At 43.0% G+C, this 27404-nt stretch overlaps 1 protein-coding gene across 1 annotated transcript in view; it reads right to left on the minus strand.

The window, feature by feature from the left end:
* PIK3CB (phosphatidylinositol-4,5-bisphosphate 3-kinase catalytic subunit beta) overlaps positions 1–22339 on the minus strand; it is a 96015-nt gene extending 73676 nt beyond the window's left edge. Inside the window, exon 1 of the mRNA XM_068145451.1 lies at positions 21868–22339. The gene's annotated coding sequence lies outside the window, so the exon portion shown is untranslated. The remainder of the gene's footprint in view (positions 1–21867) is intronic.
* Between the last annotated feature and the right edge of the window lie 5065 nt (positions 22340–27404).

Here is a 27404-nt window from a genome sequence, read left to right on the forward strand (position 1 = left end):
CTTCATGCCACAGGAGTGTGGTAGCTTCACTTGACTTCTCTTCTTCCTGGAAAAAAAAGCCAGTAGATTTCAAATGAAAGCAACTGGTTTATCGGGCAAGGGTACAGAACATGCAAAGGCAGTATCATCTCCATGGATCATGGCCTAAGTAATGAAGTTTAGTTCAGCACACCGAGTCACTTGTCTCTTCTGTTTAAGGTTTACATTGCTACTGAAATATATCTCTGAAAAAATAAGGTATTAATGAAATCCAGTAGTGCAAAAACCTCCCAGATCTGTAACTTTTCAAACCACTCTAATACTTGTGGTTCTGACATTAAATATTCCAGATAGTCTTGGCTTAGATTTCAAATCTTGGCTCACTAGTAGGCCTCACTGATGACAAATGGGTTTGTGACTGGAAAGGGTAGATAATAGTTTGGGTTGGTTTCTTTGGGGTTGTTGTTCTACCAGATCTAGTGCGGTCTTTGTAAAGTGTAAGTCAGCTATCATGTGAGTTACTAGACTGAGCAGAAGCCTACAACCCAGCAACTCCAAAATCTTTTTTCTCCACTGCCATCTTTTCAACTGAGTAATGATGCTTTGAAGTGCCTGTCAAGCATAAAGCCCCAAGCACTTTAAAACTGTCTTGTATAGACAATTTCTGCAATAGCTATGAATAGACTTCCATGAAATCCAACCACATAGTTTGTAAGGTTGCAATCCCTGACCTCAAAATTCCATTCCACTTTGTGTTTTAATGCCTCCAAATCAGTATTTAAGAGTGAAAAGAGAAGTCAATCAGTAGTTATCAGCACATTTCATATTACAGTTGATGAACTTGCACAATATTAATGTTCTTGCCACACAGAGAGTTGTTATTGCCAGTGTGCACAACATGGATAAGGAACTTGTCTTAAAACATCTTAAAAAAATATTTTTATATCCTATGTGTGTGGGGGGAAACCACCAAGCAACAACCCAGACTTTAAATATCATTTTAATTTTCAGTTTCCTTATCTTGAGATTCTCTTTCCACCCTCTTCACAACACAACAAATGTTCTATTCTTCTCCACCCCCCTCCCCCCCTAGGCTATTGTTACATGTGTTCTCAGTATAACAAAAGGGTTTTGTCTAAAAAGGCTGTGTCTGACTCATGTCTTTGCATATGAAACAGCTGTATACCTAGAGCACATTCCTGGTCACTTGCAAAAATGTGTCATTTTCAGCATTCGGGGTTTACATTATTCTAACCCCTGTCACTGCAGTGATTGGAAGCAAGGAACTAACAAGTTGTCTGTGTATCTGCAAACACTACCAAACTGTTGCAGCAGACCTGGGCAAAGGGAGAAATAAAATGCAAGAGGAAATGCCACGTGAAGGATGTTTGGCCTAAAGGGGGAAAAGCTGGTCTGAGAACAATTCAAGTTAGTAAATCTAAAGGACAATGATCCATAACACAGCTGAATACTGGGCAGGAGATGCTTAGAAATCGTCTATCACAAGACTGAAGTGTTCATAGCAACTTGATACTGTGATACAACAGCAACGTCTACAAACCACATGAGCTTTGGGTGGTTAACGAACAGGATTGCTTTGTGGTGAATACAGAACAACATGAGTATGTCTTTCCTAAAAAAAAACCGAAAAAAGTTATATTCAAAGCTGTGTGACCAACAGTGGAGAGAATAACCGCCCCTCTGCACTGCATGGCCATTCCTTTGTCAGCATGCTGCCTACTGTCATCCAAACAAAAGGCTTTAGAACATCTTCTGTATGGAAAATAACACGACACTGAGTAGTCACTAGAGGAAAGAGTTTGGATTGCAGCATTCCAAAAATAGCTTATAGGGAATTAATAAAACTTTTCTCTCCCACTCAAAGTCCCTCATTCATCTATACTAGAAAAAAATAGTCCCCTGTTGCCTACAGTTGTTACCATTTGGGGGGCAGAATTTCTCATTAGTCACTGAAATCCAAGAGGTGTTAATAAGCAAGCAAATAATTTTGGCATGACTGTTTCAAGGCATGTGATTAGAAAATAATAAATCACAAGAATCAGGTTTAACAAAATCAATATTTAATCTCCTAAAAAGTAAATGCCAAGAGATTCCCAAGGAACTCTGTATGGTAAAGGTATATTTATTAAGCCTATATGTGATTTCATGGACTAGATTAAAGTACTACAATACATAAATGATAAAACAGAGAGGACATGGTCTGTAGATAGCTTGATCCCATAACAGTCTCAGCTACCAACTAAATCCTGTCCTGCTGGACTGGACCTTCTCCATCTCTGCAAATGTTACACCAACCTGTGAAATCAAAGCTGGCAATTGCCATCGGGGCCTCTCAGTGCGCACAGATAGGTGCTTGTGGCATGGTGAAAAATACAGCATAACACACTAGCTCAAGTTTGTGAGCACAACATTCCCTCAAAGGTGTTCTGTATACTACATGGCTCTGGTTTGTGTGCTTGCACCAGCGTGTGTCTATAATAAGCTTCTCTTTGTTTCTCACACTGACTCTAGTGAAGGGGGAGGCAGCAGCAAATAATGGACTGAGTGACTGCGAATGCAGATGTCAGACAAAACGGATGCTGAATTTGGCTAATGAAGCTACAGCCTGCGGCAAGAACAAGCAACTTTTAGCAGTGCTTTGCTAAACCAAGTTATTTAATATGCATAAAATTCAGTGGAAAAGTTCTCCAAGAACTTTCAGCATATGTATATGAGACAGAGAAGCATACTGTTGCTATCTACAGCTGTGCCTCAAACAGCCAGCAGCACCAGCACCCAAATATTCAGCACCCTAGCACTGAACCACAGTGGTTCTGTTCCCTCACTTGAATTCAATGTCTGAGGCCTCTCATTTTAATATTTTGAACCTAACTTAGATAATGCAAAGCCACTTGAAAAAAGGGCCCTCTTCCTCAGCCTCCCTGACCAGAAGTACCAGTGTATCAGCTGATTCACCCATCAGGGCAGAACCAGGCTGGGAACGAATGGGCTCAGCTCCTTCCCCTTTTCTCTGCTCATGCAAGCTCACAAGCTGATGTGCAGCAGCAGGTCCAAGATGCAAAGAGGCCTTAACCCACACAAGCTCTCCTTCTGGAGTATTGGCTTTGCTGGTGATCCCACAGAGAACCACGGCTTCTCTCAAGCTCCACAAATCTGGGCTGCAGACTGGAGGAACTGGACAGGAAGGTACGTCCATCCTGACGTTGCAAGTGGGCCAGGAGGAGTTGGGAGCTAAACCCTCCTATGCTTCCCTGTAAATCTACACCTAGAAGGAACATCATCACAGTGCTTATAAACCACAGAAACTCCACCACCAACAAGAGCTCTCAGGATGACAGTTTTAAATGGTGGCATTCTTAATCTATTTATGCCAATTCTGATATGCCAATTACATTATGCCAATAATAGAGAAACTGGTTGAAGGTACTTCATTGTCACTAATTCTGTCCTACAGCAAATTTATGTCATTGCTTATTTTCTGCATTTCTCATGGAAAATAGAAGTTTCTGGGTATGGCTGCACTTCACAAAACAGCTTGCTCATGAAGTATGTAGGCATCCATCTCTCAACAGCCAAGGAAGATCAAAAAAGTTGCTCAGAATTAGAGAGAGCAGGGTCTTTACAAATCAGCAGCATGCTGAAGTAGCCATCTGACACTGCTGCTATGCTCTCTTTATATATAAAAACCTCTAAACAGTTTTCCAGTTTGCTAACAGATTTTGCAAAAAAAATAGTTCCATTCATCAATACAAAAAAACCCTCTTTCATCAAAAGCTTCTTGAATAGCTACTGTCTAATAGAACCAGGATTTCTGTACACACATAACCTCACACGCCGTGTAGCCAAGACTCCCACCAGCTGTTACCAATTCTGCCCACTTAATGAATCTGACCTCATACCCAATATTAACTATTTTTGTAATATAAAGCAGTACTGGATTGTTAGAAGTGACAGTTTTAAGATAAGGCCCTGAGTTCCCTTGTGATATTTCTGCTGACTTTCCTAATCAAATATAAAGATCCCATGACACATTTTGACAAAAAGTAGGACACAGACAGCTTATTTATTCTTTTGCTAAAAATAGGCTTCAATGTCCAGCAGGTTGTAATGTGTTAGATAACACCTCAAGCACAGTAGATGCTGTACATGCCTCCACACTGCTGTATTACTGGTTCATCTTTGCATTATGCTAATTATGACAACCAAACATCAGGCTTCACAATTACTGTTACTGTAGTAGCTCCATTTCACTAAAACGCTTAACTAGGATCAGAATGTCCAGCAATTGAGAAGGCAATAAAATACCTTCTCATCCTTACTGGAGGAGTTTCTGACACCCTTCCAAGTACAGTGCAGCATGTTTTACATCTCCTGGGTTAATGGCATATTACTATTCTCAGCCAGAGGCAAAGACTAGGAAGAGATTCATTACAGGACCTGGAATACAAATGCTTTAAAGAAACCCACTTCTTTGCATACTTATTTTCTAGCTTGGCTTTCTGTTAAGGCTATTCTGATAACAGATGTAACAACCATGAAAATGAATAATGAATACAAATACTATTGAGCCTATCACACTCTTTAATGACCCTGAATATAAACTACATTATATTGTTTCTGTCTTTGGCCTTGCAGAAGAATTGAAACTAATATTTTGTCAAGTTTCTTTAGAGAAGTTCACCTTCCAGTCATACTGGTGTAAGCCAGAGTTTGCAAGGCTTCATTTTGTGTAGGACTGCCATTAGACAGAAAACACAGAGCCTTCAGCCCCTAAATTACACCAATGTAGTTACCCTTCAGGTCAAATACATTTAGAATAGAATAGAACAAACCAGGTTGGAAGAGACCTTCAAGATCATCACGTCCAACCTATCATCCAACACCACCCGACCAACTAACCCATGCAACCAACCACCCTGTCAAGTCTCCTCCTGAACACCTCCAGTGATGGCGACTCCACTGCCTACCCAGGCAGCCCATTCCAGTGTGCAATCATTCTTTCTGTGTAAAACTTCCTGATTTACAGATCTACACAGTGAACATCACTTCTGAGTTTGGTCAACCATGACAAACTTGTTCAATAACAGATCTTTCTTTATCTGACACTGATTATGTCACATGCAACCAAAGAAAGAGATAAAAGCAAGTATGATGCATTCCTGCTCCCATAAAAAGCATTAACATTTCACTTGCCCACAGAAAAACGTTGGCACTTTAATCTCACCAATTCTTACAAGCCACTGGGCCCCTCAGTTTAGGAAGGATGTTGACTTGCTGGAACGAGTCCAGAGAAGGGCAACAAAGTTGGTGAGGGGTTTGGAACACAAGCCCTATGAGGAAAGACTGAGGGAGCTGGGGTTGCTCAGCCTGGAGAAGAGGAAACTCAGGGGTGACCTTATCACTCTCTACAACTACCTGAAGGGAGGTTGTAGACAGGCTGATGATGGTCTCTTCTCCCAGGCACCCAGTACCAGAACAAGAGGACACAGTCTCAGGCTGTGCCAGGGGAGGTTCAGGTTGGATATTAGGAAGAAGTTCTATACAGAAAGAGTGATTGCCCATTGGAATGGGCTGCCTGGGATGGTGGTGGAGTCACCGTCATTGGAGGTGTTCAGGAGGAGACTTGATGGGGTGCTTGGTGCCATGGGTTAGCTGTTTGGGTGGGTTGGATTGGTTGATGGATTGGACGCGATGATCGTGAAGGTCTCTTCCAACCTGCTTTGGTTTATTCTAAATAAAGATTGTTTATTCTAAATAAAGACTAGAAAGCCAATACATCTGTAGCTGTCTATACCTACAGAGCAGGGCAAACTGAAAAGTGAATGTGAAATTGCAAAAGTTAGTGAATACAAGAAAAACAACAAATACTACGTGCAACACCATTCCTCCAAAAATATCAGTTCTTAGCTACTAATGGACTACTATTTTGAGTCCCTATTTAAAATCTGAGATTTGAACTTCTTCCCTCTGGTGAACATGTTACAATTTGAATACTACTTACGAGTTTCTATTTTTAAAGAAGACTATCAAAGTTACATATCTAGCAGATAGCTATTCAAAAGGCATTTAGAGATGACTTATTAAGGAGGTTTCAAGTGTCTAGAAACCTCTCTAACACTAATTAGTGAGTGTCTAATCATATCAAAGTTTCATTTGCTATAAACCTGTTCTTCAACACTAAGATCAGTGCCAACAGTGTCACTAAGACACACTGAAATCAGTGAGAATGAAAAATATTCAGTGCTGGGCTAGAACAAACAGAAACACTTTCATTATGCTTCTATTAATTTAACTTCCTATGATCAGGAACCACAAGTTTCACCCTCAGACAAGCCTGTGCACTGACATGTTTCAGACTGCTTATTAGAATAGAATAAACCAGGTTGGAAGAGACCTTCAAGATCATTGCGTCCAACCTACCATCCAACACCACCCAACCAACTAACCCATGCAACCAAGCACCCTGTCAAGTCTCCTCCTGAACACCTCCAGTGATGGCAACTCCACCACCTCCCCGGGCAGCCCATTCCAATGGGCAATCACTCTCTCTGTGTAAAACTTCCTCCTGACCTTCAGCCTGAGCCTCTCCTGGCACAGCCTGAGACTGTGTACTCTTGTTCTGGTGCTGGCTGCCTAGGAGAAGAGACCAACCTCTGCCTGTCTACAACCCCCCTTCAGGTAGTTGTAGAGAGCAATAAGGTCACCCCTGAGTCTCCTCCTCTCCAGGCTAAGCAGCCCCAGCTCCCTCAGCCTCTCCTCACAGGGCTTGTGTTCCAAGCCCCTCACCAACTTTGTTGTATTATTAATAAACAAAGTGTTACTAATAACAAAGTGATATTAATGGGCTCTACACAACCAGTGCAGGAGAGACTCCAGGAATGCTGCTAAAATTGCCAGTATAGCTTCTAAAGCAATGCTCCAGATGACCTTTTTTTGCTAGACAATCCAGTCACCCTGAATCAGGAAAAGTCATGTTATTTCTAGGAATTATATTTTAAACTGTTTCCTCGAGCTACATATGCATCATCTTCATTTTTAGTTCTCAATAGGCAATGTTACCAAACTTGGCTAGATGCCATAACAGAAAAATAAATGTTGAGGCGTAAGAGGAAAATATTTTTTTATTGGTATTACTTTCAAAATTAGAAAATGAAGCCTGCCTTACTATTTTGGAAACTCCAGGCTTTCTGCTAACCCCCTTTTTACAACATTTTTTCCAGGTATTGATTAAGCAAATCAAAATGTGCATGCTTCACCCACTTTGTTTGGCAATCTATCACAAGAAGCCTGAAAGCTTCATTTGTATGACTCACGCCTTTAGATTAAACATCCATGCAAATGATGCCAAGTCTCTATTTATCACAGCTTTGTCAGCACAACAAATCATTCAGCAGGTGAATCATGAAATTACTGTCAGTGTGGATACTAAGTAAACATGGAGGGAAGTAGAGAGATGCCAGCTTAACTTCATGCTTCCCATTCCATTTCTCCTTCTATCTTCTTTGCTGTATCACGGTGACATTGCTAATGCCAGCAGACAAACTCTTCTTGCCTTTTTCTCGACATGCAGCCCATTTGGCTGCTGTTCAGAAGGTCCTTTAGACATATCAGGAAAACTGAAGCACATGCATAAGTGGTTTGCTCAAGAGAGAGCACTTGCTGCATACACCTCTGAGAGGGAAAGTGGAGTTTTATTTCCAGTACAAGAAGTGCAGCCATTTAAATGGCTCCACTCCTCAGTGTGCAGCTCTCCTGTTTGGAGGGGACTCACAGGGGGATTTTGTTGCAATTCTGTCCTACAGTAATGAAAGACTGACTGCTCCGAGCAGCCATCTGGACAAGGTTAGGTCACCTTTGCAAAAGAACACATTCCAGCAGTTCATAAAAACATGGCTGAAGAGCATTTTTATTCCTGGAATGTACCTCATTGCCAAAGAAGGTATCTCTGCTCAGGAAAATATTCCATGGAGAGCAAACAAATTCTTCTGTAAAGCTATTCCTCCCTGCTCCACCCCAGCTGACATTACACAAGTTGAATAATACATATCAAGGTATTAAGTAACATGTAAACATTTCCAGTAAATGTTTCTGCTGCAGGCCTTGGCTTAACTTGTGTTGTTTCCCTCTGTGATAATGGAAAAGCAACTTTCTCAGTTCTTCTGCATCTAAAGCCTAATATTAATAAAGCATTTTCTACCAATCACTGACTGCAATCCCCCTCTATTTCCCAATATAGCTTTTAAACTCTTTGAAAACTTACCTAATGAAGACTTACTCAGATATGACCTTCCCTGAAAGTCTCTGATTGGCCTTATAGCTAGTGCTTGGGTAACTTGAAGTCTCCAAAATACCAGAATTCTGGTAATAAATGTCAGCACAATGACAAATTCCCATGGAAACTAGTTGGGTTCTTCTCACAGTGCAACGGATGTTCCATATGAACCCCTGGCTTCCCACAATGAATTGTCCAACAATATTCCCTCTCTTTTACTACTTGGAGATTATGTACTTTCACATATTTTTCTTCCCAAGGGTGTAAGAGCACAGTGTTGGGCAAGCCACAGTCCTTTACAATCTGGTAAAGGAAATCCCCTTGGAACTTAGTACTGCTTTAGGGCATGCACACTGCTTGCATAGCATATGCCATTAACTTCTTCGCCTTTACTGTTTGTGACACTCCGCAAGGGCAAATGCAGCTCTCACTAACCAAAAGAGGAAATACTTACTGGGATGAAGACAGGCTTTCCAATCACCTCCATGAGATGGAGAACCATTAGCTCCAAAGGAGAACTGCCCAAGGAAATTTCTGGGATTTCCCACTTGAATTTGTACTTTCCTGAAGTTTTCCATAGGAGAAACTGACCTAGGGTCAAGCAGCTGAGGAACTCCCAGGAAACAAGAGCAAATGCCACTCTAGAAAGTGCTTTGCCAAAATGTTTGAGCAGAGCTGTTAATCAGGAAGGTAAAGTCATACATGTTCTATAACTTCATCCAAGTATAAATTACTTCTTTTAATATCTGTTAGCTGCACAGGACTGAGACATAACACCAGCAGTGCTAAACTGGGCTTGCTGATCCTGAAAAATCCTTCTCTATGCACAAAGATGCTTGAAAAGGAAGACGCTCAACTGACCCTCCAAGCTGAGAGAATGGCAAAGCAACACTGGGGTTTAATGTGGTTTTGATAAGCAAGAGAACATGTCAGTCTTCTGGAATAACAAGATGTAAGAACATTGAAAAAAACAGGATGTTAATAATCTGGTTTGATGTTTACTGATCATTTAGCTCCAGCACAACTTTTCGGAAGACTGTCTTAAAGTGCAATTAGCTTCCCTGGGCTTCATCTTTGAGTTACAACCAGACTGCTACTAGACATAAACTGCATCTTATGAGAAATGTGCCCCCATTTGGGTGATGAATAGAATGCAAAAACACCACAGAAAAACCTCTTCCAAGCTCTCTTGCTCCTTGTTTACAGCAGCAGCCTTTCTTGCCTGAGCTCCCACATCTGGATGAGAGCAATGCATTAGCAGTACTGAGTATCATAGCTCTCAAGGCCACCAGCTCTTAGTAGTAGTATGAGAACTCTATCACCAATATCAGTGACCATCCACAGAAAATAAAAGACAGGGAAACAGAAACTATGGCCATCATGGCAAAATCTGATCACAACAGCATGAAAACTCTTGTGTACATCTCAGTAACTGATTTGGGCCTACTTTTATGTCTGGGCTAATCAGGACAGGCACAAAGCAAAAACCATGCCAGAATGAGCCTGTCCTGCTCAGAGAACTGTTTCCAGCAATGAGTTAATGATTGCATTACAACTATCACAGGAATGCCAGTGCTCAGCAAGAAGTGTTTTGAAGAAAGGTTTTTCTGTGCTACTTCCCTGCCACTTTTAGCTCCCCTTCAGAAGAGGAACTATTGGAAACACCAAACCCTCTGCAAACACCTTTGGGGAAAGCTTTGGCTAACCACCACCGCTTTTCTAAGAAAGAGTAACTCACTGAATTCTTAGGTTTTTCTTATACTGTGAAATAACCTTTTTTTTTGGTGAAAGACTAATAAAATTACTGATTTCCAGACTTCTAAGAACATTACTGCCAGGGCTAAGTGGCCCCTGAGAAAGACTAATGGTGCCTAGGTTTTTCAAGGAATTCTATCAGCTGCAAAGCTGTTTATTTTTCTGTCAGGGCAAGGAGGCCACTGAAGCTCAGGTATGAACTCCCTATACAAAGAGAGTGTGATGACAGCAAAAGAAATACCTTTGCTCTCTCTTTTTCCCCCCTCCACTCATCCACCACCATCCGCACAGACACTGCCCTCCAGCTCTTGCTTGGAAAGGTCTCCAGAGGGCCTCGGGAAGAGGCTACTGTCTGTCCCAGCCTCTGCGCTAGCAGCAGTGGATGAAGCAGGGCACAATACTGCAGACAGAAGATGGGCTTTCCTGAGGGGCTGTATTGGGGTGCACATTGCACACAGGTAGAGAATCCACCTTTCCCTGCAACTTCACAGCAATTTGGCCTTCTGGCTTTTCATACACATAAGAAATGACAGACCTTGGCCTGACACCCACCATAATCTTGTTCTAAAGCAATATCTGGCAGGCCTGCAACAGCCCCTGCAGAGCAGCACAGCTCCCTGGTCTCTGCATGAGTCCTGTACACCACATCCCGCCAGGAAGCTGGGAGCAGGCGCATTATCCATAGTATCAGTCAGGGTTGGAAGGGACCACAAGGATCATCTAGTTCCAACACCCCACACTAGATCAGGCTGGCCAGAGCCTCAGCCAGCCTGGTCTTGAAATCATAATCAAAGGATGATAAATAAAGACCTGACAGAATGAGGCAAATTCTGAATTTGTCAGTGCTCCCTTGGCTGCTAAGGTTAACTTATCCAGGCTATCATTAAAACACCTTTGCTAAGTGAGAAGTGCATGCAAAAAGCATCACCTGACAAAAAATCAAAACAGGACATTATGAAAGCCAAAGAAAGATGGTCACTCATCTCAGCACAGCAGACAGTTAAAGACATCATCAAATCACAACAGCTCTTACCATCAGATAACAATGACTATGGAAGGCCAAGATGGGATGGTAATGAGATCCCATGCACATTTGGCATATGGCAATGCTTACGTACCTGCCTCCCTGTAGATCTGTATCCTTACTGCTGTACACTAACCCACAGAGCAGAGGACTTCACAAGCCTGTTTCAGCTGCAGTGATCCATATCTTCAACTGCACTGAGCTGCTAAAGCAAAGCAGTGATGTAATGCCATTCAATGAGACCATGCTGACTTTTACTATCCCAAGCAGATTCAACAGCATTTCTAGTGCTACCATACAACTGGCACAAAACCAGAAGAGTTTAAACTAGAACTTGAAGCACATCCTTCCCTTGTCAGTAAACTATATTTAAAATTTCTTTTGCCGAGTACAACTTCCAGTTAAATCAAATCAATTACAGTGTGGACTAGAGGGATGTCTCACAGCAGCAAAAAGATATCAAGTCTCTCTCTCATGCACCTCAAAATGTCATCTTTGTTCTCAAGCACCATTAACAACAAATGGCTCCAATACCTAGAATGTCTGCAATACAGAAAAAGAAAAAAGGAATATTCTCTACACTGTAGTTACAAAAAAAAGGTCTCTATTTGTAAAATACTGCACATAAACTTAAAAGAACATCCTATGCAAATTACTTCATAGTATCATAGTATCAGTCAGGGTTGGAAGGGACCACAAGGATCATCTAGTTCTAACCCCCCTGCCATGGGCAGGGACACCCCACACTAGATCAGCCTGGCCAGAGCCTCATCCAGCCTGGGCTTAAACACCTCCAGGGACGGGGCCTCAGCCACCTCCCTGGACAACCCATTCCAGGGCTTCACCACTCTCGTGGTGAAGAACCTCCTCCTCACATCCAGCCTGAATCTCCCCACCTCCAGCTTCATTCCATTCCCCCTAGTCCTATCACTACCTGAGATCCTGAGAAGTCCTTCCCCAGCCTTCCTGTAGGCCCCCTTCAGATACTGGAAGGCCACAATTAGGTCACCTGGGAGCCTTCTCTTCTGCAGACTGAACAGCCCCAGCTCCTTCAGTCTGTCCTCATAGGAGAGGTGCTCCAGCCCTCTGATCATCCTCGTGGCCCTTCTCTGGACACGTTCCAGCACCTCCACATCCCTCTTGTAATAGGGGCTCCAGAACTGGACACAGTACTCCAGGTGGGGTCTCACCAGGGCTGAGTAGAGGGGGAGGATCACCTCCCTCGACCTGCTGGCCACACTTCTCCTGATGCAGCCCAGGATCTGATTGGCTTTGCGGGCTGCAAGTGCACATTGAGAGCTCATGTTGAGCTTTTTGTCCACCAGCACCCCCCAAGTCTCTCTCCTCAGGGCTGCTTTCCAGCTAGTCACTGCCCAGCCTGTATTTGTGCCTGGGATTGCCTCGACCGAGATGCAGGACCCTGCACTTGCAGTTCAAAAATAACCTCCTAACACACTGTAATTTAACAGTTAATCCTTTAATAATTTAACTTTAAATTGTAGACTTAAGCTTTCCATCCTGACTTTAGTGTTAAATACTCCTTTGAGAAAAAGCTTTGAGTAAAATATTAGAGATGCATAGCCCATCTTTTTTATTCTTAGTCACATCCCAAGCTACCAGTTTTCACAGAGGAATGTTAAAAAGAAACGCACACAGGTTTGGAAAATGAGGCCCTGTTACAGGATGTCAGGGTTGCTGTCAAAGACTGTGACATTACACTTTGTGGCTCAATCATTTTACACAAAGAGCTGATGGTGCTCAGCTAAAATATCAATTACCCCAAAGGTACCTTGAACAACAGAGCCTGATTTTCTTTTGTTGTTTTCTCTCCTTCCTAGCCAGCAGCAGCTGAGAGGATAGACAGGCAGCTCTACAGTGGCCTGGCCACATGAACTCTATTGAAAAAATGATTATTCCAAGTTGTTAAAGATCAGGTGATAAGTTCTCTCAAAAGATAAAATATATGAGCAGCCCCTAATTAGTAGCAGATAAAGAAGTGGGGCTGTTGCACTGTGTAAACCATGAATTAGAATAATAATGTAGGGAGAGTCAACAAAAGATGCTCTGTGTTTCTCCTGACAGTTGTAAAAGCTCCTCCAGGGGCCCATGCCTTCTAGCGCTGCTAAATGCTGTGCTAGTGTGCTACTGGTTTTCCACGCCCTGCTAGGACATACCTGAAAGGCACTTTTGTAGTGTAGGTTAAAAGGACAACTCAGTGTCCCATGCTACACAACCAGCCTGAAACAAAGCATTTTGAAATAAGCCCTTCTGGGCAAACTGACTAAATCTCTCCCCTGCATTCAAGCACACATATGCCGAGAGCACACACAAGCTGTATCACATACTGGGTGCACCTGTGGCATTGTCTGCTGACTACCAGAATCCTCAGTTATCATAACATTGCTCCTCCCAATCTTCACACAAAAAATGAGTTCCCTCTACTACCTGCATTTCATACTGATGGGGAATATGCTGTTAGACATGACTGATTCTCTCAGCAGCAGACAACTGATATGCATTTTAGCAAAGCGCTTTGTCTTAGCAAATGATGGTGCACAAACACTTCAGGATTAGATTTAAGGCTACTGAAATCAGAAGGCTATAAATGAATGCCCTGTAGAGGACACTGATTGCCAGTTCTGCATTACTGCAGTTGCTTCACTCGAGTTCTTTGGCAGATACTGAAATTCTGAGTCTCTTCATTATCAATCTGCCTTTTCAACACACAGAAAAATCACAATATGCTTCACATTCTGGATCTGTTGTGATGGACTCCACATATCCACACGTGTATCCTTACACACATGAGCAATCCTGATGAGTTCAAATCTTGCTGTTTCTCCAAACCAGACTGTCATAAGTATGTGTCAAGTGTTGTGTACATTTTGCCCTTTTCCAATTCATCCCATCTGTTTATAGCCATTCCATCTAGCTGACTACGATTTTCCAAGGTTTCAAATTCCCCTTTTCCCTTCTATATTTTTCCCCCTCTATCGGATGTACATTGTAATGATATTAAGGGGAAATTGATTAAAGAACGAGCTTAACTCAATTTCTTTCCACAGTGTTTCTCCAAACTGGCTGGCTAAGTGTGACCTTTTCAAAGGTGTTTGGCAGAGGCCTGTCATTTGTCAAGCTATTTTTCCAGTTTTTGTCAGAGTGAGTTTTAAGATCAGTGACAAATTATTTTTGTTACATCAAATTTTAAAGTGTCCTCTAGCTGAGCTGACAGCTTTTAGTCTACCTCCTTAGAACTGTATGAGACAAATTAGATATATGGGAGGGAACAAACAAAAGCAATATGCATGGCCAAAATTCCACCTAGACACAGAGCACAAGGGGGAGAAAAGTTACAGCTCTTGAATGGGATTTCCCAAGTGTTTGTTAAGAATACTTTTCTTTATCTCAAATCAGCAATACTAGAGCTGGGCTTGAGGAGGTCTGTTGAAAATATATCCAGACAACACCTCATTCTGGTGCTCAGTCATCTCCAATAACTTATGTGTCCATGGCACATGCAGGTTAGGTTGCTTGTTTCTTACAGCTTTTATTAATCACTGATTGGTGTGTTGGTTCTGGATGCTAGGGTGGAATCAGGAGACCAGTTCAAATATCTCCTTACAGTTGCTGCTAAATCTTAACTCTTTTAAAAGATTGAGTATGACAGGTCAGAGAGAGGAATAAAGAGTTTTATTCATGGAAAACATGACTAGCCTTCAAAGCAAGTCATATGAGAGATATATGAATACATATATTTTTATAGCTTGCGCCTAAATTAGAAACAAGATTAGAAATCTCTATGGTCCTTATGAACTCTTCCCCTTCTCCCCACATCCCCCTATTCATTTTGGATGACACACTATTCTCCTTTATTTTTCCTTCCTCCACTTGTCCCTTGTCTCTCCACTCTTCCCATCCTACTGCATCTTGATTTCATGTCACTTCCAACTACATGTTGGATTCAGAGATGTGACATACCAAGTTCTGGCATTTTGGGAATCTGGCAATTCTCAGTTATGAGAAGGCCTCCCCACCTTGCCTTCTCCCAACAAGCCATTAACAAAAACACAGCAGGAAAATAAAACAAAAACAAAAACAGAAAAGCAAAACCTAAACCTGCTTAGAATCATAGTGCTATCTGTCCCAGTTTAAAGCAAAGCGATCAAACTGCGCTGGCAGAAGCCAGTACCAGATGCAGCTTAAACTGCCTACAATTATTTTTAATACTTTAGTTCTAGGAAGTACACAGAAACTATAAGTACACAACTGTGACAGAAATCCCAAGAAACACAGCTGCTTTCTCAGGGTGCATCTGAACTCGGCAGCCTTGCTGCAGCTTCTGGCTCAGTTATTTATCTTAACCAACCTGTCTGTGCCTCCGTATAACTGCCTCAGAATAACTGTAGTAACAGTACATTCAACAATGGCACTTAGACTTGCCTTTATTTTAGAAGTGAAGAAACTAAGAACATCTCATGTGTGCCATGTGTTGTTACTACAGTGTGGTTTCACAAATCCAAGTAGCTTCAGAGAGAGAAAGTTCTCTTGGATTGCAGTCTGAGTGCTGGCTGCACACAGAACCTCTGCCACTGACCACTGCCTGAGAAGCTGAACATCTCTAGCAGAGTCAGACAACTGAGCTTGGGCAGAACTGCATGGAAAGAGTTGTTTTTCTGCTTCACTTATCACTAGGACATGTTTCAAAAAGCAAGACCAACATATGTTCATGCTACTTCACTCATCTGTCTGCTAGGTCCTGTTTTGAATCAGAAGGCTTCAGCCCTATCTTCTTTGTATGTTATGTCCTCACCCAGCTATTAAAGGTGGACAGTCTGACAGAACACAGGCACTACCAGCTCTTTCAGCTTCCTTAGACATGGCTACAGCAAGGCTAACCGTGCTGTCATTCTGACAGACATGAGGCCAAGCAATCAGTGCTTCTCCACCCAAATAGTGTTCAAGCCAACTGCTACCACTCATGCAATGATATCCCAACAAAATAAGCACAAAGCTAGAATCTAGCTCTCCTAAGCAAGCTATGTTCAAAACCATTTCATAACATGGTAAGAAATAGACCAATTTAATGCAGTAAATGTAGATTTAAAAAATTGTCCAAGGCAAAATTCACAAGGAAAAAGGCCATTTCCTTGCTCTCTGACTTCTGGAATCAGACCAGGACAACTTAACTGGGTGAGGCAGAAGTCTGAGCCATTCAACCAGCTGAACGCAGGGGAAACAACAACAACAAAAAGGGAAAACGGTTTCCACATGAAAGCCAGGGCTATCCACACCAGGCAGCTATGTTAGAAACCACTTTTGCTGAGTTAAGGTTTTGAAGTCAACCAGGACAGTCAGTCAGTCATCTTCTGTAATGTAGTAAAATACAGAAAATATTTTCTGCCTTGGAAAGAAGATATCATGAGAGTGAGAGGCAAACTTCTATGTGGATGAAAAACACTGGCTAGGAGGACAACCACCTCTGGAAGAGGTAAAGGAAGTCATGGCAGCTACTTGGATCAACATCCTTGTAAGAGGACAGAATTGAACACAGACAGTTTGGTGCACCTCAGTGGTGCCAGCTGCTATATTGATAGGTCTGAACAAGTTTACAGACTTGGAAGATTGCAATCTCCCTTGCCATACAGGAAAGGAAAATAATTTCTTTTAGAGGAACTCAGAGTTACTCAACTCTAATTAATCTTCTAAAACAGGAAATCCCCGCCAGCACAGGTGGAACTATAATACATTGGCTGTGCAGCTGGGGAATGTGAAAAATGGGATTTCCGTGTTCCCATCTCACTCACCAAAACCAAGGGCACAAATACTGTCAGTAAAACACACAGCTGGGGAAAAAAAAATGGGCAAGCAAGTATAATAATGGAAAGGAGGACTAAAAAAGTCACTAAGCTCATTCATAAGAACATACTCTATGGCATTAACTAAGTCTGAGCCCTTTTGAGGAAGCTACCATCACTTTGAGAGCTGAGTTACAGGGCAAAAGAAATTCATCTGAATCTGACTTTCAGGAAACAAAGCTGAGAGAACGCTTTGTTGACTTCTGACATCAGCCATACTCCTGGAGGAGCCTGTAATGTGTACTGACAATACCAGCTTCTCCCAGCCATCTCTTTGTTCTCTCTAAGTGGTATTTTTAAATACAGTTTACACTGTTACTTGCTGTACCACATCATAAGGGATGAATGGCAGGATAGAAATTTCCTTGCCATTGAAATGTTACTTGAGATAAAAGTCAAGACAAGAAGCAGACATGCCTTTTTAACATTGACTTGTCTGCACCATTTTAATTGTGGAGGCCTGTAGAAAAGAGGGATGTGAGCAGTTGTTTACATTGCTACACATTTATATCTAATTGGAAGCAAAACAACCAAGGGATACGTGGAGATGATGCATGTCATCACTGCTTGTGGGGTATGCCCTGCACTCTCTGCTCTGAGCACTACAGCTGTGTTTAAGGCCTGCTTAGGATAAACAATGTTTTTCATAACAGCTTATTTGAGGCTCCACCAAGCCATCTGTATCAAAAGAACAATGCAGGCGTGATTTCAGTGGAACAAAAGTGTAAAATTGTGTCTACAATGAAAACAACACAAACAGCAGCACCAAAGTTTTGTTTAGACTAGGGAAAGTTCAGTCAGTCTCTGAAACAAGAGCTGGAAGGGAGCTATACTGAAAGGTATGTTTTCATCAGAAGAGTAGTGCTCTCATCATAAAGCAACCTGAGTACTTCAAACCATATGAAGCGAGTCTCACTCATCTGATGCCCCTAAACAAGCTACTAACTAATGCTGATTAGTTGATTTCTTGTACCTACAGATATATAACCACCACAGTCACTTACTGAGTGAAAAAGATATTTGTATTAATACAAATAATGCAGGAGGGAGCAAGACTTTTTCTCTTCCTTTGCCACAGACAGACACAAGTAGGTGTCTATTTAGACTTTTAGAAGGCTAACTTGTCTGATACATTTCAGCTGATATAACAGACAGATATTCCTACTATTGGACTATTTTCTCACTGGTTTATGTTTTATTGCTCCATTTTCAAAGACCGTAGAACCTATAGGACACTTCAGTAGTCAACATCACATGGTATCATGCAGCACACTTGAAAATGACCTGAATGCATTCAATAGAGACAGTAAAAGGAGTGAGATTACAGAGCTCATCTTTCATTTCAAACTAGATACCAGTTCCTGCAAGAAATTAATATATATTCACTAAAACAAATGTCCATACAAGCCACCAAAGCAATTTAATGGTTACACATATACGACAATACTATGGCAGGGCTCTGACTAACTGACACAAGAGACTGTAGGTAGATCAGAAAAGCAAGCTGATCCAAAATGTACACATCCTCTTCACCAACACTAAATCCATTCTCAGTCTGGCTTCTAAGATTAAGGCTGCTGACCCAATATTGAAAGTAAACATACAGGAACAAGTGAAAGTAATTTTCCTTCTGGCCATGTTGGTGAGGAAAAGTGTTTAACAGAAAGGAAAAACACAAATTGTCCTGTGATTTAACAGATATGTGCTTCCCCTTAAAATGGATTAGTAAGACACAGAATTTAAAGTAAGATAACTTTGCAATGTTGAGATATGTCAGGATGTTTTGCTTTCTACAAGATGAAATGAAAGCTTTGGGTTTAGTCACTACATTAAGGAAGAGGATATTGTACTTTAAATAAAAAGCTAGCCTAAATTCCTGACAAATTACAAGGTGTAGGTCAGCTGTAAAAGGAATTTCTGTCATCTAGAAGAGGACAACTATGTGAAAGATTAATAATAATGAAAATTAAACTCTAAAAAGTGGAAGTAATGCTTGTTGAATGTATCATCACCTGCAAGACTGGTTATGTTAATAATCCTTCATGTTACACCAAGTAGACTGAAAATAATTAATAGCTCACAAACAACCTTCCCACAGAAGCCAATGTTGTTTTGGCAGATTACAATCAATACAACGTCTATTCCTGAACAGTCAAGCCTTGAACACAAATTCCTGACACCTGAGAAACTTCCATGGAAAATAATAATAAACTGACTCTCACAAAATTACTCTGTGAGGGGTAAATGAGTTCCTGAATCACAGTGTCACCTGGGAATTCTGGTCTCACTGTTCACAGCCCTAAAGTTAATTCTGTTCATGAAATGGAGAAGCTGGTTTGATGTACACATGCAGGGTTTCCACCACTGAGCTCTGATGAGCCTCCAAAAACACTCGGGAGTCAGAGGGTAAAAAGCAATGCAGAGTGATGCCTTCAAACAAAATCAGAGCTTAGCTCATTGTGATATTTAGGGGGTGCGCTTTAAATCCTGAAGGCTACCTGCCTTGCTGTGCAAGCTCTTTCCTCCTCTTGTCTGAAGCAGCTGTGAAACAATGGTCATTTGGTAACATGTCTCAAGCTAGCAATAAGGAATGTCTGAGGACACAGGATTGTGAGAGAGAATTAAGAGGAAGAGAAGGAAATTAAGAATAAAGCAAAAGATGGAAGCAAGGAAGGTCAGAAGGTTGTTTATACATTTACAATATCCCTAAAATAAAGGCATACCCCAGAGAGATGCAGGTGGCAAACCAATCTCATTAGAAAAAACACAATGGTTCAGAGACAAGATTCATTTTTGCCAAAGATCCTGTTTCCAGCACTGCTCACAGCCAGATGTTGGAGAGGAGGGTTCCCAGCCACACTGTTTGCAGACTTAAATGTGCTTCTTGCAGGACAAGCCAGAAAATTTCTGCTAAAACTCACCACCAAGTTAGAGAAATAATTGTGCAATGCAGAAAACAAGATCTGCCATATTAAAAATAAATAAACCAATCCTTAAGTTTAAAAGCTGCTCATAACTTTTCCTTGAAAACAGCACTTGGTACAGCACACCGCATCCCAGCAGAACTCCCATGTCCTGAAGTCTTTCATATGCTTTCCTATATGCTTCAAAAGGACAGAAAATAAACCTGGGTACACTAATCTCTTAGGCAGCTACAAACAGCACAAAACTCTCTAAGTCATGAAGGGCACTAGTATTACCACATACTCCACACAGGCTTTTGGAGTAAAGCATAGTTTCATACAGGCCACCTACTCTTAGGGAGAAAGTGCCACACCAGGATGATGTGGCAGCCAGCATTTCACTCATGGGTGCTGTCGAGGTGAGAAATGGGCAAGATTGACTGCATTCATTTAGCATTCCTCCATTCACATTGGATCTGACTAACTGCTGCCCAAGGCTGCTGAAAAAACTCCCTTCATTGTGTTTTTCAAGTGAAAATTGTGGCTTCTCTCCACTAAAAGCCCTCCCTCTGTCTAGGATTTTAGTTCTAAAAACACACGATCTATTCTCTTTTGTTTTTCAAAGGGAACTGGGGTTTGGATCAGTGCCTCAGTTGTCCAGATGCACCCACCAGAGCACATCTCCTACGAGCAGTGTGAGATCACCCAAAGGGGAGATGATGATGCAACTGGGGAGGCACAGCCCAGCCGGGGAAGCCAGTCTGCAGCTGAGTCAAAGCTGTCAATCAGAAGTATTTAAAACTTGAAAGAAATACACTGCAAGTGTTGGCAAAAGCCATGAGCTTTGCTTTAACATTTTCTGCAAAACAATGCATTTGGTGACCAGGTGTACTCCTCACCACCTCTGGGGAACCTCTGAAGCTCTCACTGCTAAAGATGGAATTGATTACCCCAAGACACAGGAGGTCCCAACAACAGAAGCCATAGCCCAGCACTGCCAGACTCTTCCCATGTTTGGGAATCGCAAGCAGTTAGCTGGTTTTCCTCCATTTCTTCCCTCCTCCAGCATCCCATCCCCAGTACCTGTCCACTGTTATTACTAAAAGGGACTAAGCTCACCAGGGAATGTTGTACATCACCATAACATCAAAGATTAATTCACTGAGCTTTGTGTTTAAGGTGCAGAAACTACTGCTGAAGCGTATACTCAAATGCTTGATGGAGATTCTGATGCGAGGGCAACAGACAGCCCATGGTGCCCCAGTAACATGTAATACCTACAAGAAGTAAACCTAAACTCACATAAGGCTCTGCTCTTAACAGACCCTTCCCAGACTGCTCATGCTTTAGCGGGTCACTGACTCAAGTAAGGTCCTGCATGTTACAACCACCAGTAAAAGACAATGGCCTGAAACTGAAGACACCTCTGCTCTACCAACAGGCCTATCCGAGGGACAAATGCGCAGATAATTCCAGGACCAGCCCATATGATGAGGCACTGTTTGTCTCAGTGCTCCAAATGAGCAGCTTAATTCGAACAGAAAAACAAGGTGATTAATCACAGCTAAGGAAAGCACCTTGAAACAGAAGACAGGCAACATGAATGCTTTATGTCATTAAAAAAATAGAGGTTACCACTCAAGACAGCACACGTGGAAAATATTTAAGGAAAAAAAGATGAAATGTTTAATTGGTGAATTCTTCCCATTAACACCCTCAACGGTTTGAGACATGCTGGCAGGCAGGAGGCGTTGGCCTCAGACACGCTGCCAGACACATTTCCCTGCTCCCGGCAGCTGCCAGACCGTCCTGGGTTTTGGAAGTTTCCGTCCTGGAGGTCCTGGTGGATTAGCCCCTGCAGTCACATCTCCTGGGCGGGTTCTAGTCTTTTTTTTCTTTTATTTTATTTTCTTCCCCTTCCCCCCCGCCCTTTTTTTTTTTTTTTCCTCCCCCCTTTTCTTTTGGATGCAGCAGCGCCTGATCTCTTCCAATCTCAACCCTTCTCCCCCGAAAATGCAGAGAGAACCCAGAAGGACCTCCAGGGACGGGGGAACTCACCTCCTGGGGATGCCCCACCGTGAAGGGCTGGGAAGCCGCTCAACCAGCATCCACTGAGGTGGGACAGGGAAGTTTCTCCCAGACTGCTCGAGCTGGGGAGCCCAGCGGGGTCCGGGCAGCAGAGGGGCGGCCGGCGGTGATCCAGAGCAGGGTGGAGCTCGACTCTTCCGCTGCAGAAGCCGATGCCCGGCAGAGGAGCGGAGCCGACTGTCCTGGTCTCTCGGCCCGGGCTCTTCCCCAGCGCTCCTCTTCCCAGGTTAGCACCGCAGCCAAGTCCGGACCCTTTCTCTCCCTGCCCGCAGACAGAACCCCGCCGGGAAGCAAAACCACCCGCCCCGGCACCCCTCGCCCCGCTGGCTCCGGCACGTCCTGGAAGGATAAAAAGGGAAGACAGCAGCGAGAGACCCGCTGTCCTACCCGGCTGTGCTGGCGAAACCCCCGTCGTTTCGCACCGAGGACGTCCCTAGCACCGGCTGCCCGCCCCGCCCTACCGTCCTCCTCCTCCTCGCCCTACCCTCCTCCCCCTCCTCACAGCTGCCAAGTAGGACTTCCAGCCACGACTTGGCGCTCGGTAGTGATATACTAAATTGTGCTAAATGGCACCTGGCTCTGCCTCTTCTCTTTCATCTCATCAGGTGATTATTGCAATGAACTCTGCTGGTTTATTGTGTGCCAGTCTCCAGTTCCCCCAGAGAAACTGGCTGTGATGATTGGCCATGCAGAGCCCAGGTCTGCCACAGCCAACCATGGGCACCTCTGCTACCGCACACCTCCTGCCAGCCAGGTCCCGCGGTGGTGCATCAAGCTACCCATCCATGGTGTCTCCCTTCCTCACACATACCACAGGTCTCTGCCTACCACAGAAACTAAGGCAGAAGCACCTCGTCAGCCTGTTGGGCTGACACAAACCATTCCACAGGCATTCCCCTGAAAAGCCAGGGGCTGCTCTAGCCTGGGCTACCACAGTATGGATGCATGTTTTTCAGGCACCAGTAGAAACCAGCTATCCACAGCTGGTATGCACATCTTGCTAACCTCCAGCCATCAAAACACTTTCAATCAAAGCACTCTCTGCACTGAGGTAGCATTTTTTGCCAGTCTTCACCAGCAACACAGCCAGCAGGTTTTGGTTCACCATTTGGGTCATGGTGTTTTAGTAAGTCAAAACCTCTAACTTCAGGTGTAGTGTTCACAGTGTGCAAACCCAGTCATCACATTTGGCAATGTGTCAGATGGTAGAGCACAAAGCAGGTCTGGAACATCCCACGAGGCAAGATGAACCTCATATTCCTATTTTATTGGTTGTCATAAGAAAGTTGTTCATCAGCAAAGGAACTTGAATTGATGTTCTGTTGTAAATTTTAGTAGCTGTAGAAAGGTTTAATGAGAATTTCCAAACCTATGAGGTTGTAATATATGCTAAAAATGCAGCAGCATTATGTTTTAATGCTTGGTACAGGAAATAGGTTCCCACAAATAGCAACAACAAGCCCTGTACTACAGCTGTGCTGGACATGAATAGGGGTCTGAGCAGGGCTGAAAACCCAGTGACACAGAGCAAAGGAACATAAAGCAGCTTCCACCTGGAGCTTCCTTTACCAGGCTCCTCTGGAGGCTATGCTCAATGCCAGAACTTTCCCACCCCCCTGCCTCTCCCTTTCTACTGACAGAGAACAAAATCCAGATGGTAGTGGCTTCCTTGACATTTCTTGCAGGGTGCTAGTTCCCCTGCCCTTGAACAAACATCTCTGTCTACTAGTGACATTACTGTACATCACCCTCACATGTGGAGATGTGCTTCAGGGCACTCTGCATATGCAGCTCCCATCTGGAGTCACAGAAAGAGTAAAGTGAACATTTTATCTGGCATAAACCCACAGCACAAGAAGACCCCACCTTCCCTTGCCCACTTGTGGCATTCTCCGCATTGAGCCCTCCTTTCCATTGTTGTAAGCTTCTTACCCACCAGATAAGTGGGATGAGTGAGCTAATCCAGGCTAAACCAGAGCTTTTTGCTTCTTTTCCCAATGTACCTGCAACTTCTTCTTAAGAACTGCCTTCTTAATGGAAAAAGAATACATCCTGCTGGTTTACTCACACACAGAAGAGCCACTACTCACTGCTGTATCTGGAAGTGGTCATTTAGTGATCTAAATTCAGAACACATCCTAACACATGCATAAAGCAATAGCAGATATGATGAAAACCCTATAAGCATCTGAGAAGGAACACTTCAGAGAAAGAATTTTTGTCAGGACCTGATGAAGTATTTTGAGCCAGTAAGTCTCAGAGACTGATGGTGCTTTCGAGGTAATATCTGCATCAGAACTGGCAGGTTTTGAGTGAGGTATAGCTGGCTTTCAACAATACCCCCAGCTTTTATGGCATCTGTAGGTTAAAACACACTTTGAAAGGACCCTGCTTCCTTTTGACATCTTGATATGACCACTAATGCCAAGGGAGATAATGTGTCAACTTAAAATTCCAGAAAACAATCATCAGCAAAGGCACTGCTGGCTCTAATTCTTCACCAGGTGTCCCTAAGTTAGCTTCCTAATCCAAATGTCCAATTTCCTCACACAGACAATGACTAATATGTAATTTCTGCCACGCTCTATCAGCCATCTCTGCATTGATGATACTTTCTGAGTAAGGTTGTTCCTCATGGCCTGAACACAACTGCAGCATCTAAGCATTATCTGAAAGGGTAAAAAGAAGCACTAAGGTACTTCAGAGGTAAGTCTCACTTGCTCAGTTTCTTGCCCTTGCTGTGAAGAAGTCTTATATTGAGTGTCCACTACCACAGCTGGATTTTTCAGCCTGCAGACAGCTTGTCTACCTGGCCTGACTTACTGCTGACCACAGTTTCGTCTTACCTAGCTGTCACTTATCAGCCAGTTCGGCATTCCTCAGGCCCTGACAATTCATGCCTCTCCCTCACCACTTCCCAGGATCTTTGTATTCTTATCATTATCTACTGTTGCCTTTTAATCTTTTTGCTTCTTCTTTTTACTGAGTCTCTCTTTACACACCTTGAGAAGCATGAGTTTCCTGGAAGAAGGCTTATGGCAAAAGATCTTGCTTCACTATCTGAGCAAGGAAGAGAGACAGGAGTTATTTGCATGTTTCTGATATGCAGTGAGAATGTCCTGATGGCCCTGTAAAGTCTGCAAGGAACTGGCTTTGTGTGGTTCCATATTTCTTGCTTGTCTGTGCTTACCCAATTCTAAACAACTAACAGTATTAAACATATTTTTCCATATTGTTAGAACAGTATTTTGAGGAAAAAGCAGTATTGTAACCTCGAATTTGTTTACTGAATAGATAACATTGCCAATATTTATCATTTTAAGCCATGCAAATTACTTTAAAATTATGGATTTTTCATATTAATTATCTGCTAAGCTTTTTAAGGTTGGCATTTTCCTTTATTAACATAACTTTAAAGATCTGGAATCCTACAAGAAAACCACAACAACACAACCCCTCACATTTATCTACAGCATATGTACCAAGATTAGGACCTGGCAATATCACCAAGAGCTCTTACTGTCCTGGCACAGCATTAACTATGTGAATGGCAGTGCTCAATATTTTGCTTTCTGTGTGGGAAGAGGAGAAGACAGCCAAAACCTGACTGCTCAAATAAAGCAGCAGCACAGCAGCAACCTCCAGGCCACAAGCAGTCCAGTAAGGATTGCTAAGTGCAAATCACGAGCCAGTCCAGGAGTAAATCATGAGCTGATCCAGGCCAAGCCAAGTGAGGGAGGCAGCAGGCTGAGGCAGGGCTGCTTGCTGTTCCCCAGGGCCAGCTCAGTTTGCAGTCCCTTCTGGTGGTTACTGGTCCTAGGGAGGAAAATGCAGGGCAAAACTGGCATGTTGCTCCCAAACATCTCCCTTTCAGTAAGTGATCTTTGTATATGATGAACACAGCAGATTGCTGGCTGTTTCTTCCTCTGTAGTTACAAAGCATGAAAGTATGACTTGGCTATGAGGTGCCTGACTAGTACTGAACCATTTGCTGTCAGCAACAGGCACAACTTCTTCTGAAAACACAGCTGAAACTCTGAGATTTTAACTTGTTTTGCTCAGGTCATGTTCAAATCAGTCAATCAGCCTGTGTTGACAACAGAGAAAACTAAAAGTAAGCCAAGCCCCAGTCTCAGCAGAAGCTGCTAGCAGCTGGGAGCAGGGAGCACACTAACTGCTTTCAGAGACTGGGTTATCACTCTGGTAGGAAATCTTACTCCCACTAATTCCATTCTTTAATTTTTCATTAGATACTCAACCTGTTATTACTTTCAAAGTGCACCATTCAAAGTTTCATCTTACTAACAGCACTTACTGAGCCCCTAGCACTCAGTAAACACCTCTAACTGAAAAATATTCATTTGGTCAACTAAAGTTGGTTGGTTACCTGTTAATGTGTGAGAGTCTCACTCATTCTGTCTCCGAGATTCACCTGATGCAGCACCTTTTGCAAGCAGATTAAAGGAGTATCTATTAACTTCTGGGTCTTTCGACTGTTAAAATCAAATCCTGCTATGGACAAATTTCCTGAGTTTTGAGAAGGCTTGTCTAGGTGCACTTTGGGCACAACACTGACTTTACAGCACTGGAGATACATGATTTGCACAAGATACATCCTTCTAGAAGCAAACTTCCTTCCAGAGAGAAAATATCACCACCTCAACGCAGATGAGTCTAATACTAATACAGTACCATGAAGATGCTAAAGTAGAGGCCTAAACCACACAACTCCACACACCCATCTGCTGCCACACAATCTCGGTCCCAATGATTACCTGCAAAAATTCATCTTAATTTGATTTTTGGATAATCATAGTAATTAATTTTCTGGTAAGCTGCTGACGGAAACACTGCAGTTGTATGTGTGATATATTATCCAGCTAAACATTACTCAGTGCAGCTTCATCTCACTGACTCAAGTAGAGCTGAAAGGGAATCCAGAACTCCACAGAATGGGGCAAGGAGGAAGAGAAAGTGGTGGAACTTGCAGAGATACCTCAGGGATGGGTAAGGTTGACAAAAGTGTTTCTGGGTGCTGGCACTGCGAGAAGGTGGGTGCTCAGTTGCTGCCTAAGTGAAAGGGCTGGGCTGGCTGAAAGAAGCCACAGAAGGTGGCTTTAATCACCAGCATCAATCACTCCAGCTGCTCCCTGTGAACAGTATCTGAGGGGAGAGCCTCAAAGGCAAGGGCAGCTCAGCTGTCTATGTGAGGACTCTGGAGGGGCAGGCAGCAGAGCTGACAGATGCCCAAATGCAGGTTGTAAGTACTGCAGAAAGTAACATTCCAGTGCACTAGGTGCTGCACAAGTGTATCATAAATAATCACCATGGGCCTCGAAGTGTGAGAGGACGCATTGCACTCACAGCCCTGTTGACAACCTTGACCTTGAAATGGTCCTGAAAGCAGGCTGCAGAGGAACACAGCAGCAGAACATTTGCAAGTAGTTGCATTCAGGCGGAAAGAAACCCTGCGGCACATCCGACACAGGATCGCCTACCGCTGCACA

Source organism: Melanerpes formicivorus, unplaced genomic scaffold (genome assembly GCF_026170545.1).
Source record: "Melanerpes formicivorus ecotype bairdi unplaced genomic scaffold, bMelFor1.0.p_v2 SCAF_12, whole genome shotgun sequence".
Lineage (NCBI taxonomy): Eukaryota > Metazoa > Chordata > Aves > Piciformes > Picidae > Melanerpes > Melanerpes formicivorus.